Source organism: Primulina eburnea, chromosome 6 (genome assembly GCF_022965805.1).
Source record: "Primulina eburnea isolate SZY01 chromosome 6, ASM2296580v1, whole genome shotgun sequence".
Taxonomy (NCBI): Eukaryota; Viridiplantae; Streptophyta; class Magnoliopsida; order Lamiales; family Gesneriaceae; genus Primulina; species Primulina eburnea.
This window is the reverse complement of record NC_133106.1, coordinates 15115378-15133025: the sequence shown is the minus strand read 5'-3', so window position 1 is coordinate 15133025 and position 17648 is coordinate 15115378. Positions and strand designations below refer to the sequence as shown.

The 17648-nt window shown below is 40.2% G+C and overlaps 1 non-coding gene across 1 annotated transcript; it reads right to left on the bottom strand.

The window, feature by feature from the left end:
• Positions 1-6437: 6437 nt before the first annotated feature.
• Positions 6438-6544, bottom strand: LOC140835571 (small nucleolar RNA R71). The gene has a single exon (XR_012118895.1). It is a non-coding gene; the product is annotated as a small nucleolar RNA R71 (small nucleolar RNA).
• Positions 6545-17648: the final 11104 nt, after the last annotated feature.

Sequence of the window (17648 nt, the reverse complement as noted above, 5' to 3'; positions counted from 1 at the left end):
CACTTCTGGCAGAGTTTGCAGCAAGCTCTCGGTACGAAGTTACATCTGAGTACCGCATATCATCCACAGACCGATGGACAGTCAGAGCGGACTATCCAGACCCTGGAAGATATGCTGAGAGCTGTGGTACTTGATTTTAGTACTAATTGGCAAGATGCATTGCCACTTTGTGAATTTTCGTACAACAACAGCTATCAGACGAGTATTGAGATGGCTCCATTCGAAGCGTTGTACGGAAAGAAATGCAGATCCCCACTTTATTGGGATGATATCTCTGAAGTTCCTGAGACTGGACCTGATATGATCAGAGATATGACAGAAAAAGTTAAATTGATTCAGAGGAAAATGAAGGCAGCTCAAGACCGACAAGCCAAATATGCCAACCTCAGACGACGACCGTTGGTATTTGAGGTAGGAGACCGAGTATTCCTGAAAATTTCACCTTTCAGAGGAGTTGTCAGATTTGGCAAGAAAGGGAAGTTGTCTCCACGATACGTCGGTCCATATGAGATTCTAGAAAAGATAGGAGATCGTGCCTATCGACTCGCTTTGCCGCCTTCATTATTAGGAATACATGATGTTTTTCATGTATCAATGCTGCGGAAGTATCTCCCCGATGATTCTCACGTGATTCAACCAGACGAGACTGAGCTGGATGAGACATTGAGTTATGTCGAGAAACCGATCCGGATTATCGATCGTAAAGAAAAACAGCTCAGAACGAAAATGATTCCGTTGGTAAAAGTACAATGGACTCGTCATGGTGTTGAAGAAGCTACGTGGGAGACTGAGTCTGATATGAGACAAGAATTCCCAGCATTATTTCACTGATGTAAATTTCGAATACATTTCTGTATATACTCCTTGTTGATATGATAGATTGCTTGTGATTTCGAGGACGAAATCGTATCTTAGGGGGGGAGAAATGTAATGCCCGGAAATTTAATCCTAGTAATCGGTAATTATTGATTTATAATTTGATATGATTACGAAAGGATTAATCGGGACACGAAATAAAAATTATATTTGAAGGGTGCAATTGTTGGACAGAAACATTGGCGCCCGAGCGGTAAGAAATGACCGCTCGAGCGCCAAAGTCCAATAGGAACACATCTTGGACAGAAGAAGTGGCGCCCGGGCGGTAGTTTTTGACCGCCCGAGCGCCAATGTGTAATCCGAAAGGAATCGGACAGAAACTGCCGCGCTCGAGCGGTAGTTTATTACCGCTCGAGCGCCAGCCGAGATTCATGAAAATGTGACGCGTCGCGTAACATGCAAACTTGATATATATATATATACGTATATCTTTGCATTTTCTTTAGAAACAAAAGGTAAGAATCGAGAAAAGAGTCAGGGAAAGTTCACCGAAAATCCTTACGCCTTTTCTGAGAAATCCGTCCGTCTGAATTGTAATCCGACTTCAGTACTGTAATCCTATCGACGTAGGCTACACTTTGACGTAAGTTTTGCTACGTTTTGACATGCTTTGAAATTATGCTATTGTCAGAATTGAATAGGATTCATATATGATGTTCTTGACATGTTAGACATCATAGAATCGAAGTCAGATTTAGAAACGGACTGATTATGGAATTGTTATGAATTTTTAGGGTATATTGATTTATACCGGACAGATTTGGATTATGGATTGATTATAGATTGTATTGGATATGGGTTATAGATTGTAACTATTATCTGGTGAATTGGTATAGACGGGGATATTGGAATTGTACCGTTATACCGTTGATTTTGAATTAATTCCAGATTGATCAGATTGTTATGGAATTGACTGGTATATTGATATGAGATTATTGATATTGTCAGTACCAGACAGGCTTTGAGTTCAGGACTTCGACTGAGCCAGAAACCGACGAAAGAAAGGTATAAGTCAATGTGGTATTGGGAGATGGACTTGAGTCGGTTTAGACTTGGGTTTCCCTAAATCACATACTTTATGTTATTGCATGGATATTTGCATTACATTGATTAATGTACTTGTTCTCTTGTATTTAGATGACAGGTATTAGACAAGTTGTCTTGTGACAGAAGTGCCGGATAGTGGTGGTATCGCCACGGCACATTGCACTATGTCTCAAGATAGGATGCTAGCGATAGAGCTACAGTCCTTGACGGTTAGGTTAGGACACTGGATGTTTGGTTATATCGAGTAATGGAATATATTACGGAATTCGATATAGGAACACCATATTTGGTTATATCGAGTAAAGGGTATTGGAATTATTCTATTACGGAATTCGATATAGGAATACCAGGGCACTGGTTATATCGAGTAATAGAGATTATGGTTCCATCCTTTACGGAATTCGATATAGGAATACCACATCTGGAAACCGGGATCCCTAGACTAGGATAGAGTCTAGTCTGAATTATGTGTCGACAGTTTGATTTAATATTGTTTATGTTTCAGATTTGGATTCATATTCATGTTACCTGATTACATGCTTTATATTGTTTATATGATTGCATGTTTCATTGATTTATACTGGGGATTATATTCTCACCGGTATATCCGGCTGTTGTCTTGTCTGTATGTGTACTTGACAACAGGTGGGACAGGTCCAGGGTCGAGGAGATGAAGAGCTAGATCGTGATTAGAGTGGTGGCACCGGACTTGGACTAGATGTAGGGTTAAACACTTGACTTTAGTTTTAAACCCTAGTTTGAATAAATGTTGAAATACAGGATTTGTATTTTATATACTGATATGTATCTATGTTGTATGTCACTACGTTCCGCATGTTTAAAAAAAAAAAAAAAAATTTTAGACCCTGTTTTAATTGATTAATTAGTCCCAATGATGAATAAGAATTTGATTAGCGTCCGGGTCCCCACACTTGCGGAGGGAGACATCCCACCGAGCAATGCCAGGGAGTGACTGGTAGATGCAATATTTGTGGAAAGCCGGGACACTTTGCTAAAGTCTGTCCCCAGAAGCGTTCCCGACGATTGTAGGGAACAGAGTTCAGTTGAAAACACAGATCTAGAATTCACAACAGGTACTATTCTTTATGATTCTATTGCATATGTATTGATATATACTAATGCATTTGTTAAGAATATCTTTGACTGAGTTGCATGGAGATATGTTGTATCTGTTGAGTTTGTATGTACTGTAGTATTGATGTCCTTGCTTGTTGAGGAAGTGTTGATATCAGAGATTTCTGTATATATTGTATACTACAGTAAGATGAGAATGAAATAGAAATAGTTTATGATGTACTTGTGTTCCTGATTTGAACGCATTATTGATATGTATATGCTGAACAAGTATAGACATATTGGGGAATTTTTCCAGAAATGGTAAGAGTCAGATCAGAGATGACTGATCAGTGGAGATACCACGATAAGGATTCTAGATTTAGAATTCCTTTGATATCTGTATTGTATATGACTCGATTAATACAGAAAGGAGCAGATTGCATCCCTATGTATTCAGTAGACCTACTGAAATCGAGCCTAACATTGACAGATATGTCAATGATGTATGAGTTGGCAGACATTAGCCAGATAAGATTTCAGATTTGTGTATTATATTAGAAAGATAGAGTTCAGAATTGAATTGAGATCAGACATTGATTGTATGTTAGAATTCAGTACAGAATGATATTAAATGTACAGAATGATACATAATAAATTGAAAGATGAGTAGAAGAGTACCGACCAAGAGTACATCTGATTTTGTGATACTCTTTGGCTCGTGTCAGTATATTCAGAGATATTCTGATGAATTCTATGCTCATTATATCTATGAAATTTTGTTATATTTGCAGCATCTGATTGACAGAATAGAATATTTGAAGATTGTATTGAATATTCTGAGAACTGTAATGATTGTATACAGAAATTGTTCAGATAAGAATCCTGCTTGAAACAGATTGTATTCAGAGTATGCGTTATCTGAAGTTAGTACACAGATTGATTTCGATACCGTTGAGATTTCGATCAGTGACTGATAAGATACCGATATCAGAAAGACCAGGAAGTTCAGAAATTTCAGAATTGTAAGAGATATATTTTGTCTGATTTGACAAATTATTTTGTTCAACTATTGTTTTATATCTGCTTGAGTATTGATATTGCTCTAAATCAGTATTTGAGACATCTTATATTGTTTTGGGAGCATATTTTATTTGCAGATGAGATATACCAGTTGATCAGAATGACATGAAGATATTTATCAAAAATCCTTGTTTTATGAGTTCATTGAACTCACTAGATCTGTATAGGATATTGATATTTCGTTTCTAATTTGATATTACTGTGTTTGTGATAGGACTCGTTTTTACGTGTTTTTAGTGTTGGTTTCGAGTCGTATTCATACATCATATTAGTTTGTTTTAGTTTATTCTTGCATTTTGTTTGCATTATTTAGCATATGACTGATCTCGTGTGTTTTGTGGTATTTTGAAGGAATGGAACCAAATATGGCAGAAAATGGGCACAACAACGAAGAAGCCTCGCTAGGGCGGTCAAAACTGACCGCCCCAGCGAGCATTCTAGTCTTACCGAGGATATCGAACAGAAGACCTCTCGCTAGGGCGGTTAAAACTGACCGCCCCAGCGAGACTGCTAGCTTGGACAAGAGAATTTAACAGAAGATCACTCGCCCCAGCGGTCAAAAGTGGCCGCCCCAGCGAGGCTAGAGAGAAGGCTCAAAGTTTTTATTCGAGAGTCACTCGCCCCAGCGGTCAAAACCTACCGCCCTAGCGAGTCACGCGATCCAGCAAGATTCTGCGAGATTTGTTTCTATTTTCATGGACTCTATCCAAGACCACTAACCTAATACACGAGATTGGGCGCCTCTTGGATGATTCATCATATTTTTCATCATTTTTTCTGGAAAAGAAGGCTAGGAGTAAGGAAGACTTTCGAAGAACTCGAGAATTCCAAGCATCGCAGCCATCTTCCATCGTCATATTTAGTATTTTATTATTCAGTATTTTATTCTCTTGCATAGATTGTTGATTTCTAGTATGAATTTGGTTGGCTAAACTCTAAATTTGTTGGGATTTGAGGGGATCCTACCCGTACTCGTTGTTTAACATTATTTCTTGACGTTTTTACAAGTGATTTGTTTATGCTATTGTTATTCTTGTTTCAAGCGAAGCCTAGCTATCTTCCTTTGATTATTGCATGTTGTTAACGATGTCGACAGACTAATTAACAATAGGATCGCATAGTATAAACCACGGACTTACAATTTTAGTAGACATACGAAATTGGGTACGTGTCGATAGTGATAGTTCACCCGGATAAAAGCTAGAGGATTCCATAGAACGTAAGGCGATCTTAAACTGTTAAATAATTGAGGACACTTGATTACTGCATGTTTATGATTAGTATTAATATAGCTCGACAGAGTATATTGATTAGTCTAGGGAATTCCGTCGAATGCACGAGTAAGAGTCGAGGGTAATTATTAAAACACGAGTGGTAGGTGAACTGATAATTCCCAACAAAGTCATCTTTCATTTGATTTAATCCAACTTAATCATTGCATTATTGCATACATTCTCTTTGCGCTTTGATTCTTTTAGTTATTTGATTTACATTAGTTTAATTACCAAACCACTTTATCGTTGCTAAAGAAATTTTAATTGAGAATAAAAAATTAGTGTAACGCAGTCCCTGTGGATCGATACTCGTATTCACGTACGTTTATTATAACTTGACTATCGTGCACTTGCGATATTTAAATCGAGCTTTCATATATAAAACAAATTTTGGGACCATTCACTGTGCAAGTTTTGCTCGATCAAGTTTTTGGCGCCGTTAACGGGGACTGTTGTTTCACAATTTTTCTATTTTTCATTTAAATTCTTTAGTATTATTTATTTTATTGTTAGTTGATACTCCTATTCTGTTGCAGATTTTTCTTGTGGTGCATGCGAAGATCACTCGAAGTTAAGCTTGAGCCTTTTGACCCTGAGATCGAACGCACTGCTAGACGCCGAAGACAACAGCAAAGACTCAAGGAACAAGTGGAGAGGCACGAACAAGAGCAGGAGGAGGACCGCCAAAATGAGAGACGGATTGAGATGCCACGCCGTGTACCGATGATGGACTATGCACAGCCGTCTCTTGATGGAGCACGTCCAAGCATCGTAAGGCCAATCATCCGGGCGAATCAATTCGAGATCAAGCCAGCTATTATTCAGATGATCCAGAACACTGTTCAATTTGGGGGAAGTGCACTTGACGACCCAAATTCTCATATAGCTGACTTTCTTGAAATTTGTGATACTTTTAAGTTTAATGGCGTATCTGATGATGCTGTTCGTTTGCGTTTATTTCCATTTTCACTAAGAGATAAAGCTAAGTCGTGGTTGAATTGTTTACCTGTAGGGTCTATCACTACATGGGAGGATATGGCAAAGGCATTCCTGACCAAGTACTTTCCTCCGTCGAAGACTATGAAGTTCAGAGCCGACATTACTACTTTTGCTCAACATGAGCTTGAGTCACTTTACGAGGCATGGGAGCGCTATAAGGACTTGTTGAGGAGATGTCCCCACCACGAGCTACCTCTCGGGTTAGTTGTTCAAACTTTCTACTACGGTCTGCTTACTTCTAACCGTACTATGATAGATGCTGCTGCCTGTGGTAACTTACTGAGGAAGACGGCTGAGGAAGGATATGAGTTATTAGAGGAGATGGCTGCTAGTAGCTATCAGCCTCAGTCTGATAGACAGAGACGAGGTGCTGGGGTTAATCAAGTTACTGATTTGTCTGCGGTGTCAGCACAGTTAGAGGCTTTGAACAGAAAGATTGATGGGATGAGTGCGAGTGGATCGGCTATGCGTCTGCAAGAAATTTTCTGTGATAAGTGTGGAGGTGAGCATGACGTGCATGATTGCCAAGATGGAAATCCATTCTATGTGCCTGAAGGAGCACCGGTAAAGCAAGTGGTATTCCAGAACCGTCCAAGAAATGACCCGTATTCAAACACATATAATCCGGGATGGAGGAATCACCCAAACTTTTCATGGGGAGGTCAAAACAACCAGAATCGCCAGCAAAGAGGTCCACCATATGGGATGCACCAAGGGTTCAAGCCAGAACCGCCTAGGGAGGAGAAGTCAAATTTAGAGCAAATGATGACTAAATTTATTTCTGCAACCGAGACGAGATTTCAGAATCAGGATGCATCCATAAAAGGGTTAGAGAATCAAATTGGACAATTGGCTAAGTTAATTGCTAATAGGGAGCAAGGAACTTTGCCGAGCAACACGGAGACTAACCCGAGAGAGCATGTGAAAGCTGTGGAATTGCGCAGTGGAAAGGCACTTGAGTCTAAGGAGGAAAAGAACAAGCAAGGTGAGGATGAGGTGGAACAACAAGGAGGTAAGTCTTCTAACTCTACTTTTACACCTATTGCACCGAGTAAAATTGTTATCCCCCCACCTTTTCCTGCAGCACTGAAAAAAGCTAAGTTAGATGCACAATTTGGTAAATTTCTTGAGATATTCAAAAAATTGCATATTAACATTCCTTTTGCTGATGCTTTACTGAATATGCCAAGTTATGCAAAATTCTTGAAAGATATCTTAGCAAACAAGCGGAAGCTAGAAGATCATATGACTGTGAACTTGACTGAAAATTGCTCCGCTTTAGTTCAAAACAGGATGCCTCCTAAGCAAAAAGATCCAGGGAGTTTCTCTATACCTTGCATTATTGGTGATATTAATTTTCATAAAGCTCTATGTGATCTTGGTGCGAGTATTAATTTGATGCCGTATTCTGTGTTTAGGAGACTGGGATTGGGTGAACCAAAGCCAACTAGGATGTCATTGCAGCTGGCTGACAGATCTGTCAAGTATCCACGTGGGATTATCGAAGATGTCTTGGTGAAAGTGGATAAGTTTATTTTTCCTGCAGATTTTGTAGTACTTGATATGGAGGAAGATTTGGAGATGCCTTTAATCCTAGGGAGACCATTTCTGGCTACAGGGAAAGCACTGATCGATGTTGACGAGGGAAAGTTGAGACTGAGAGTTGGAGAAGAAGAAATTATTTTTGATGTCTTTAATACTCTCAAGCACACAATGCACGATGATAGTTGTTTTCGCGTTGATGTCTTAGATTCTCTTGTTTGTGATTTTGTGCAGGATGGATTGCAAAAGCCATTGGAGGCTACTCTCACTACTGAAAAACAGGAGGACGAGCTGGACGAGGAAAGGATGGAGATGGTAGCTCATTTGAATGCCATTCCACCTTGGAGGAAGCAAGTGAGGCTTCGACTAGAGGAATTGGGGGATAGAAAAGATTTAATGCCTCGAAAGGCAAGCCTAGAGGAGCCACCCACTTTGGAGCTCAAACCACTACCTCCACATCTCAAGTACGTATATTTAGGAGAAAATAATAAACTGCCTGTTATTATTTCCTCTTCTTTGACAGATGATATGGAGAGTAAGCTCTTGGGAGTCCTTAAGGAGCATAGAGGAGCATTCGCTTGGAAAGTTTCGGACATCAAGGGGATAAGTCCTTCGATCTGCATGCACAAAATCCTAATGGAGGATAAGTACTCACCTCTAGCACAACCACAAAGGAGACTCAATCCAAAGATGCAAGAGGTAGTAAAAGCTGAAACGATCAAACTTCTGGACACAGGTATTATCTATCCTATCTCTGATAGTGCGTGGGTAAGTCCTGTACAATGTGTGCCTAAAAAAGGTGGGATTACTGTTATTACCAATGAAAAAAATGAGTTGATTCCCACTAGAATCGTCACGGGTTGGCGTGTGTGCATGGATTATAGGAAATTAAATGATGCAACCCGTAAAGATCACTTCCCCTTGCCATTTATTGATCAAATGATTGAACGATTAGCCGGTCATGAATTTTACTGTTTTTTGGATGGATATTCGGGATACAACCAAATCACAATTGCACCCGAAGACCAAGAGAAAACTACTTTCACTTGCCCTTATGGTACTTTTGCGTTTAGGCGTATGCCCTTTGGTCTATGCAATGCACCTGCTACATTTCAAAGATGCATGACCGCTATTTTTCATGACATGATTGAGAATTTTCTTGAAGTTTTTATGGATGATTTCTCTATTTTTGGCTCTTCATTTGATGAATGTTTAAAAAATTTGAATTTGGTGCTCATTAGATGTGAAGAGAGCAATTTGGTGTTAAATTGGGAGAAATGTCACTTCATGGTGCAAGAGGGGATTGTGTTAGGACACAAAGTATCCGAGAATGGAATCGAGGTCGACAAGGCCAAGGTGGAAGTGATCAAAAATCTACCACCACCTTCATCGATAAAGGGAGTTCGAAGTTTCCTAGGCCATGCGGGTTTTTATAGGCATTTTATTAAGGATTTTTCTAAAATTGCTAAACCTTTATCCTCTTTGTTGATGAAAGATGTTGAGTTTAATTTTGATTCTACTTGTCTGCAGGCATTCGAAGTACTCAAGAAGAGCTTGGTGACAGCACCTGTGCTGACTGCCCCTGATTGGGAGTTACCGTTTGAGGTAATGTGCGATGCTAGTGATACAGCTGTTGGTGCGGTGCTGGGTCAAAGGAAGAACAAGGTATTTCATACCATCTACTATGCAAGTAAGACCTTAAATGATGCTCAATTGAATTATGCTACTACTGAAAAGGAACTACTTGCTATAGTATTTGCTTTTGAGAAATTTCATTCATACCTTGTTCTGTCTAAAGTGATTGTGTATACAGATCATTCTGCCCTAAAATACTTGCTTGCTAAGAAAGATGCGAAACCTAGGTTAATTAGGTGGATTTTACTATTGCAAGAATTTGATCTCGAGATTCGAGATAAAAAGGGTGTAGAAAATGTGGTTGCTGATCATCTGTCTAGGCTTGAGGATGTTAGAATTAATGGCTTTAACACTGATATAGATGACTGGTTCCCTGATGAGCAATTGTTTGAGGTAAATGCGTGCCCTTGGTATGCCAATTTCGCAAATTTTCTTGTCACTGGCACACCTCCCCCAAATTTATCGTTTCACCAAAGAAAGAAATTCTTTTCTGACGTGAAATATTATTTTTGGGAGGAACCGTTTTTGTTTAAAATCTGTGCAGATGCCATGATAAGGAGATGTGTAGCGGAGGAGGAAACCAGTCAAATTCTGAACCACTGCCATGACCGTGAGGTAGGTGGTCACTTTGGACCCATACAGACGGCATCTAAGGTACTCGAATGTGGCTTCTATTGGCCAACTCTTTTTAAGGATGCTCGTTTGTATGTTCTCAATTGTGATAGATGCCAACGCACAGGTAATATTTCTAACCGTCATGAGATGCCTTTGAATAACATTATTGAGTGTGAAATATTTGATGTGTGGGGGATTGATTTTATGGGTCCTTTTCCTGCGTCTTTTACAAAGAAATTTATTTTGGTGGCAGTAGAGTATGTATCTAAATGGGTGGAGGCGGAGGCTTGTGCCACGAATGATGCACAAGTGGTGTTAAAATTTTTGAAAAAACACATTTTTAATCGATTCGGTACACCACGTGCAATCATAAGTGATGGTGGCACCCATTTTTGCAACAAAATTTTTGATAAACTGATGGGCAAATATGGTGTCACCTACAAAGTTTCCACTCCATACCACCCTCAGACTAGTGGACAAGTTGAAGTGTCCAATCGAGAGATTAAGAGGATTTTAGAAAAGACGGTTAATGTGAATCGAAAGGACTGGTCCATTCGGTTAGATGATGCTTTGTGGGCTTATCGTACTGCGTTCAAAAAACCTATAGGCACTACACCATATAGGTTACTTTTTGGTAAAGCATGTCATCTACCCGTAGAATTAGAGCATAGAGCATATTGGGCGACCAAGGCACTGAACTTTGATTTTGCTCTTGCAGGTGAAAAACGACTGTTGCAGTTGAGTCAGTTGGATGAGTTCCGAGGTACAGCGTATGATCTTGCCCTATCTTACAAGGAAAGCACCAAAAGAGCCCATGATAAACACATTGTAAGAAGAGAATTCAAAGTGGGTGAAGCGGTGTTGTTATACAACTCTCGCTTACGACTCTTTCCGGGCAAGCTGAAGTCAAGATGGTCAGGACCATTCGGTATAGCCGAGGTGTTCCCATCAGGTGCAGTGGTGTTGCATGACGGCAAGGAAGGGACGTTTACTGTGAACGCCCAAAGATTAAAGCACTATATTGGTGGCACGATTGAGCCACAAATTGGAGTCACTCGGCTCCAAGACAGTCGTTAAGGACATGGGTGAAAAGTCGAGCTCTAGACTATAAATTGAGAACTACTTCTACTCCTTATTTTATTCTTTTTCGTTAGTTAATTAATTGCATCATTTGCATTTAGATAATTGCATGGCATTTGCATTAAAATTTTTTTTTTTTTTCAAAATGCTTTCGAAAATACCTCGCTAGGGCGGTTTATTTTAACCGCCCCAGCGAGAGGTTGAAATTTTTAATGGATTTTTGGCCGAGCATGCACCGCTAGGGCGGACACTTTTGTCCGCCCCAGCAAGGAATCGAAATTTTCAAAAACATTTTTCCCCGAAAATCCCTCGCTTGGGCGGTCAAACTTGACCGCCCCCGCGAGTGTTACAACTTTTCAAAATAATTTTAGTCGAGGATGTCTCGCTCGGGCGGTCAAAACTGACCGCCCTAACGAACACTCGCGTCTTTTTAAAATTTTTAAAACCGAGGGTCCCCCGCTAGGGCGGACACTTTTGTCCGCCCCAGCGAGCACTCGTAATTTTCGGGCAGACAGACTCTCACTAGGACGGACACTTTTGACCGCCCTAGCGAGTCGCGAATGTTTAAAAGCTGCGCCCTCCCTTCTCTCTTCTCCCACTCGCAAAACCTACACTTTTCTCTCAAATTTTTGCCCCTCCACTCCAGATCTGAAGCGATTGACGTGGTTTCTTGCCAATTTACAGGTATATTTGTGAATCTCCATTGTTGCAAAGCCCAAGACGCGATTTTCCCGGCCAGATCTACACTCTCCACCACCCACGCCGCCGCCTCTTCACGTTCCAGCGATCTTCCAAATTTTCCGGCGACTTCATATTACTTGTGCACTCTACTCTTACCATGGCTTCCAAACGCTCGAAGGTAACCCGCGGTGCCTCTAGTTCTCGATCCACCCCCTCTATATTTGTGAATGACAGGGCAAGGGAGCGATTTGAGCAAGCTAAACTCCATAGAAAACCAATCCCTGAGAGGGGATGTACTTCGTGGATTTTAGATAATATTTTTGAGGAGTTCCAGGTTGCAGGACGAGGGTGGACGAATTTTTTAGCACAACCGAATGCGGCTGTGGTGCCGGTTGTACGTAAGTTTTATGCTAACGCCCCGGAAGGGACTGAAAATAAGGCCAGGGTGAGGGGACGTCAAGTCCCATATGATCCTAAAACGATAAACGATTTGTTGGGTTCACCGGCAGTGGATGATTCGGTATTCCAGGCTTGGGTGCTGAATCCGGATTACGATCTGATCATTCACACATTGTGTTATCCGGGCAGTACGTGGAAGCAGCCGGGAACGTATACGGTGTTTCTTGAGAAATTTTTGAAGGTGGAGGCGGCACTTTGGTATGCCTTTCTATCGAAGAGATTGATGCCGGTAGGGCATACGAGTGATGTACAGCGGGATAGGGCGGTGGTTCTTTATGCGATCTATACCGGGATGCCTATTGATGTGGGCAAACTCATATTCGGGCAGCTGACTATCTGTATCAATTGCAACAATTTAGCCTTTTATTTCCCCACTATCGTGACTGAGCTATGTGCCCGCGCGGGTGTGATTTTCGCGCACGATGATGAGTGGCTACCGCCACTGAGAGCCATCGATGAGGCTCTTCATACCTCCAAGTACGCGAAGAGACGGGATGAGCTGCCCGCTGATGTATTTTACGGTCACGTGCAAGCCGCTCCACCACCTCCGGTCTTCGGACATCCACCACCACCGCAGCCACGCCGCCGTGCCATTCGAGACCGAGTCGACGAGTTGGGCGCTTGGGCCACCTACCAGACTCATTATCAGGCCATCGACCAAGCCCACACTCTGAACATCGAGTACTTGGTGCAGGGAATCTCGACTCACTTGGGCTTAGACACTTCCGGCCGGCCGCCTGTTCCAGCATACCCGCCACCTTTCCACTTCCAGTACACGTATCCTATGCCGCCTGCAGCTGACGAGGGCAATCCACCACCTGAGCATGATGAGGAGGAGGAGTTTTGATCAGGGGAGTTCACTGTTTCCCCTTTCTTTTTTTTGTGCATTTTCTATTGTTGCATTTGAATTCATAAGTTGTTATTGTTTTTCGTGTCTGTTTCGTTTTGTGCGATGAGGGCATTGCACAACTCTAGTATGAGGGGGTCGGGCAGTTTGTTTGGTTTGTTTGTTCAGTTATTTAGTTTGTTATTTGGGTTTTTAAGTCGTTGTATTTTCGTTGTTAGATTGTGAGTCGTTTATGGTGAGTTGACATGATTTATGAGCCGATGATGATGTTGCTTTGAGAAATATTGATTGGGTCAATGCATGAATGATACTCTGGATTGTTGAAACATAAGTTTTGGTGCAAATTTTGAACTTTTTGAGCACATATGTGTGGGGCCTAGAATTTTGTAGAAATAATGGTGAAATTTGAAATTCTTGTTGGTTAACTTGAAAGACATCACGTATGAATTGATTTAGCATGAAAACCCGTGGAAATAAGTCACTGATTGAGGTCGTGCATGATAGCATTTGACTGACCTTGAACTGTACATATGCCCCCTTGTCAATACCCTGAATTCAAATACAGTACTCCTAACCAGCTATAATCCAAAAAGATATATTCTTAGCCTAGGGAGTACATGTGTGAAAATTGTGCATAAAAATGTTGAAACAACAAAGTTCTTGTAAAAAGAACTTTGGGAAAAAAGGAGATGTAAGGTGAGGGGGAGCCGAAAATAAAAGGAATGAAATTCTATTCCTAGGCTAAAAGTTGGAGATGTAAGGAGTCGAGGAAGTCAGACGCACAGTCTTGACAATTGCACAATGAAAATGATCGATGTACTCCCAACTCTTCGCCACTTGAGCTTAGTTTCTTTCCTTTCGACACCCTTCTATGCACTTAAAAAATTAACTAAAGTTCAAAATGATGGTTAGTGATGAATGGACACGGGGATGCATGCTAGTGAGATTTGTATTGAAGTGTTGATTGAGTGACTTGCATAACTTGACGATTGATCTATTTGACGTACGAATGACTAGACCCACCATGACACACACACACGTTCGAATTAGTGCCAAGACTTATTTGTAGATGAGAAAGAGTATTTATTTGTGAAATGACTTGATTATGATGTGAAAAAATTTACTGAGGCATGAACATAAAGTTGTTAACTCACCATTAACTTTTTCTTGTGTTGGTTATTTCGTTTTTATTTTGTCTGTTTAGAATCTCGTGCTTTAACCTATTTTACTCGAGGGCGAGCAAAAGGTTAGTATGAGGGGGTTGATAGGACTCGTTTTTACGTGTTTTTAGTGTTGGTTTCGAGTCGTATTCATACATCATATTAGTTTGTTTTAGTTTATTCTTGCATTTTGTTTGCATTATTTAGCATATGACTGATCTCGTGTGTTTTGTGGTATTTTGAAGGAATGGAACCAAATATGGCAGAAAATGGGCACAACAACGAAGAAGCCTCGCTAGGGCGGTCAAAACTGACCGCCCCAGCGAGCATTCTAGTCTTACCGAGGATATCGAACAGAAGACCTCTCGCTAGGGCGGTTAAAACTGACCGCCCCAGCGAGACTGCTAGCCTGGACAAGAGAATTTAACAGAAGATCACTCGCCCCAGCGGTCAAAAGTGGCCGCCCCAGCGAGGCTAGAGAGAAGGCTCAAAGTTTTTATTCGAGAGTCACTCGCCCCAGCGGTCAAAACCTACCGCCCTAGCGAGTCACGCGATCCAGCAAGATTCTGCGAGATTTGTTTCTATTTTCATGGACTCTATCCAAGACCACTAACCTAATACACGAGATTGGGCGCCTCTTGGATGATTCATCATATTTTTCATCATTTTTTCTGGAAAAGAAGGCTAGGAGTAAGGAAGACTTTCGAAGAACTCGAGAATTCCAAGCATCGCAGCCATCTTCCATCGTCATATTTAGTATTTTATTATTCAGTATTTTATTCTCTTGCATAGATTGTTGATTTCTAGTATGAATTTGGTTGGCTAAACTCTAAATTTGTTGGGATTTGAGGGGATCCTACCCGTACTCGTTGTTTAACATTATTTCTTGACGTTTTTACAAGTGATTTGTTTATGCTATTGTTATTTCTTGTTTCAAGCGAAGCCTAGCTATCTTCCTTTGATTATTGCATGTTGTTAACGATGTCGACAGACTAATTAACAATAGGATCGCATAGTATAAACCACGGACTTACAATTTTAGTAGACATACGAAATTGGGTACGTGTCGATAGTGATAGTTCACCCGGATAAAAGCTAGAGGATTCCATAGAACGTAAGGCGATCTTAAACTGTTAAATAATTGAGGACACTTGATTACTGCATGTTTATGATTAGTATTAATATAGCTCGACAGAGTATATTGATTAGTCTAGGGAATTCCGTCGAATGCACGAGTAAGAGTCGAGGGTAATTATTAAAACACGAGTGGTAGGTGAACTGATAATTCCCAACAAAGTCATCTTTCATTTGATTTAATCCAACTTAATCATTGCATTATTGCATACATTCTCTTTGCGCTTTGATTCTTTTAGTTATTTGATTTACATTAGTTTAATTACCAAACCACTTTATCGTTGCTAAAGAAATTTTAATTGAGAATAAAAAATTAGTGTAACGCAGTCCCTGTGGATCGATACTCGTATTCACGTACGTTTATTATAACTTGACTATCGTGCACTTGCGATATTTAAATCGAGCTTTCATATATAAAACAAATTTTGGGACCATTCACTGTGCAAGTTTTGCTCGATCAGTTTGAATCCGTATATGCTACAGATTAGGGTGAACTAGAGGGAGTATATACAGTTTCAACCGAATCAGAGTTGATTTCGAGAGTTACAACAATTCAGAATATGATCAGAATGTTCAGAACTTGATTGTAATTATCAGAACAGAGTAACAGATATGTGATTCTGTGTTTGTATGAGATTCCTTATCTTGTGATCTCAGAATGTGTCAGAATTGTACAGCAGAACTTGATATCGATAGTCAGAGACGAATATCAGGTAAGTATTTCCTCTTTAATTTATATTATTGACTGATTTGTGTATATCAAATAGTTCGAACCAGAAAGAACAGATATTGTCAGAAGCTTACAGTCATGGATTCAGTGTTCAGTCTGATGATTGAGAATGTATTGTATTCGAACAGATAGTTGTGATATAGACAGATGAGATCAGTTATAACAAAATTGTATTGAAATGTTGGCAGAAATTGTACTGATACGTCTGAATTGCTAACAGAAAAGACAGAAAAATAGAAATTAGAAGATTTATTACAGAATTGTATAGTTTTAAATAGAAATGGGAGTACATTTCTATAGCATCCGTAATGAAATTACTGCCATTTTCTACAGATTGTGAAATATGATATTATTAAGATTGACAGATTGTTCAATCTATATCTATCAGTTTGTACCAGATAATGTACAAACATGACAAATGACACATATCGGTGTCAGAAAAGTGGTCAGAAAGATCGGAATGTCATAGTAGATTATGTCAGATTATGATTTTGCTTGAGTTTGTATTCGTGACAGAATATATCATGAACTCTTTCTTAGATCGTTTCACAGAAGGACAGGCAGTTAGAATATGTTATCCAGATATTGGAAGATTTGGATACAGCTTTGATGCTGGATGTTAGCACTAATTAATATGATTTATTATCATTGTGTGACAATAGCTATGAGCTTATCAGATAGGTAAGGAGATAGTTATAGACAAGACAGTATACGATGAGTACTACAGATTTCTATTGAAGAAAATTCAAAGGAAGATGAAGATAGTGCAGAATGGACAGATTTAAGAACCCAATGTCGGATGATGACGATTGGTATTTGAAGCTAAAGATGGTAGATGCCTTTGTTTGGGAAGAAACAGATTTGATAACAGTAGATGGTACTGATAGGTGATGAGCTGTAGATTGGTTTATACGGACGTGTATAGCCAGTAATGCGAGACTGATTCTGTCAGAAGAATTGAAGAAGTGTTATGACATGACACTTAACGAATTCTTATTCCAGACTGGAATTAGATATGGGAGTTTAGTTTACACTCTGTGATACATCTCTTCTGATATCTTTGAATTGATTGTTGTGAGTTCGATGACGAACTCAGATCTAAGAGGGGGAGAAATGTAATGCCCAAGAAGTATAAAATTGATAAACCAAGATTATTAGTCTTCATTAACGTGAGACTCGGAAGATATGAGAATGCATGACATGCAATGAGGGAAGAAAAGACAGGAGAAAATAGGGTTTGCAAGACCGCACCCGTGCCCAGAACAGGAGTGCACCCGCGGTTATGCAATTATGAAATTTTGAAAGTGAGGCCGAAGCCACACCGCATCCGCGGTGCAACCAAGTCCGCACCCGCGGTGCATGGACAGAAAGTTGCCAAATTTATGCGAAGCAGGACCGCACCCGCGGTGCGA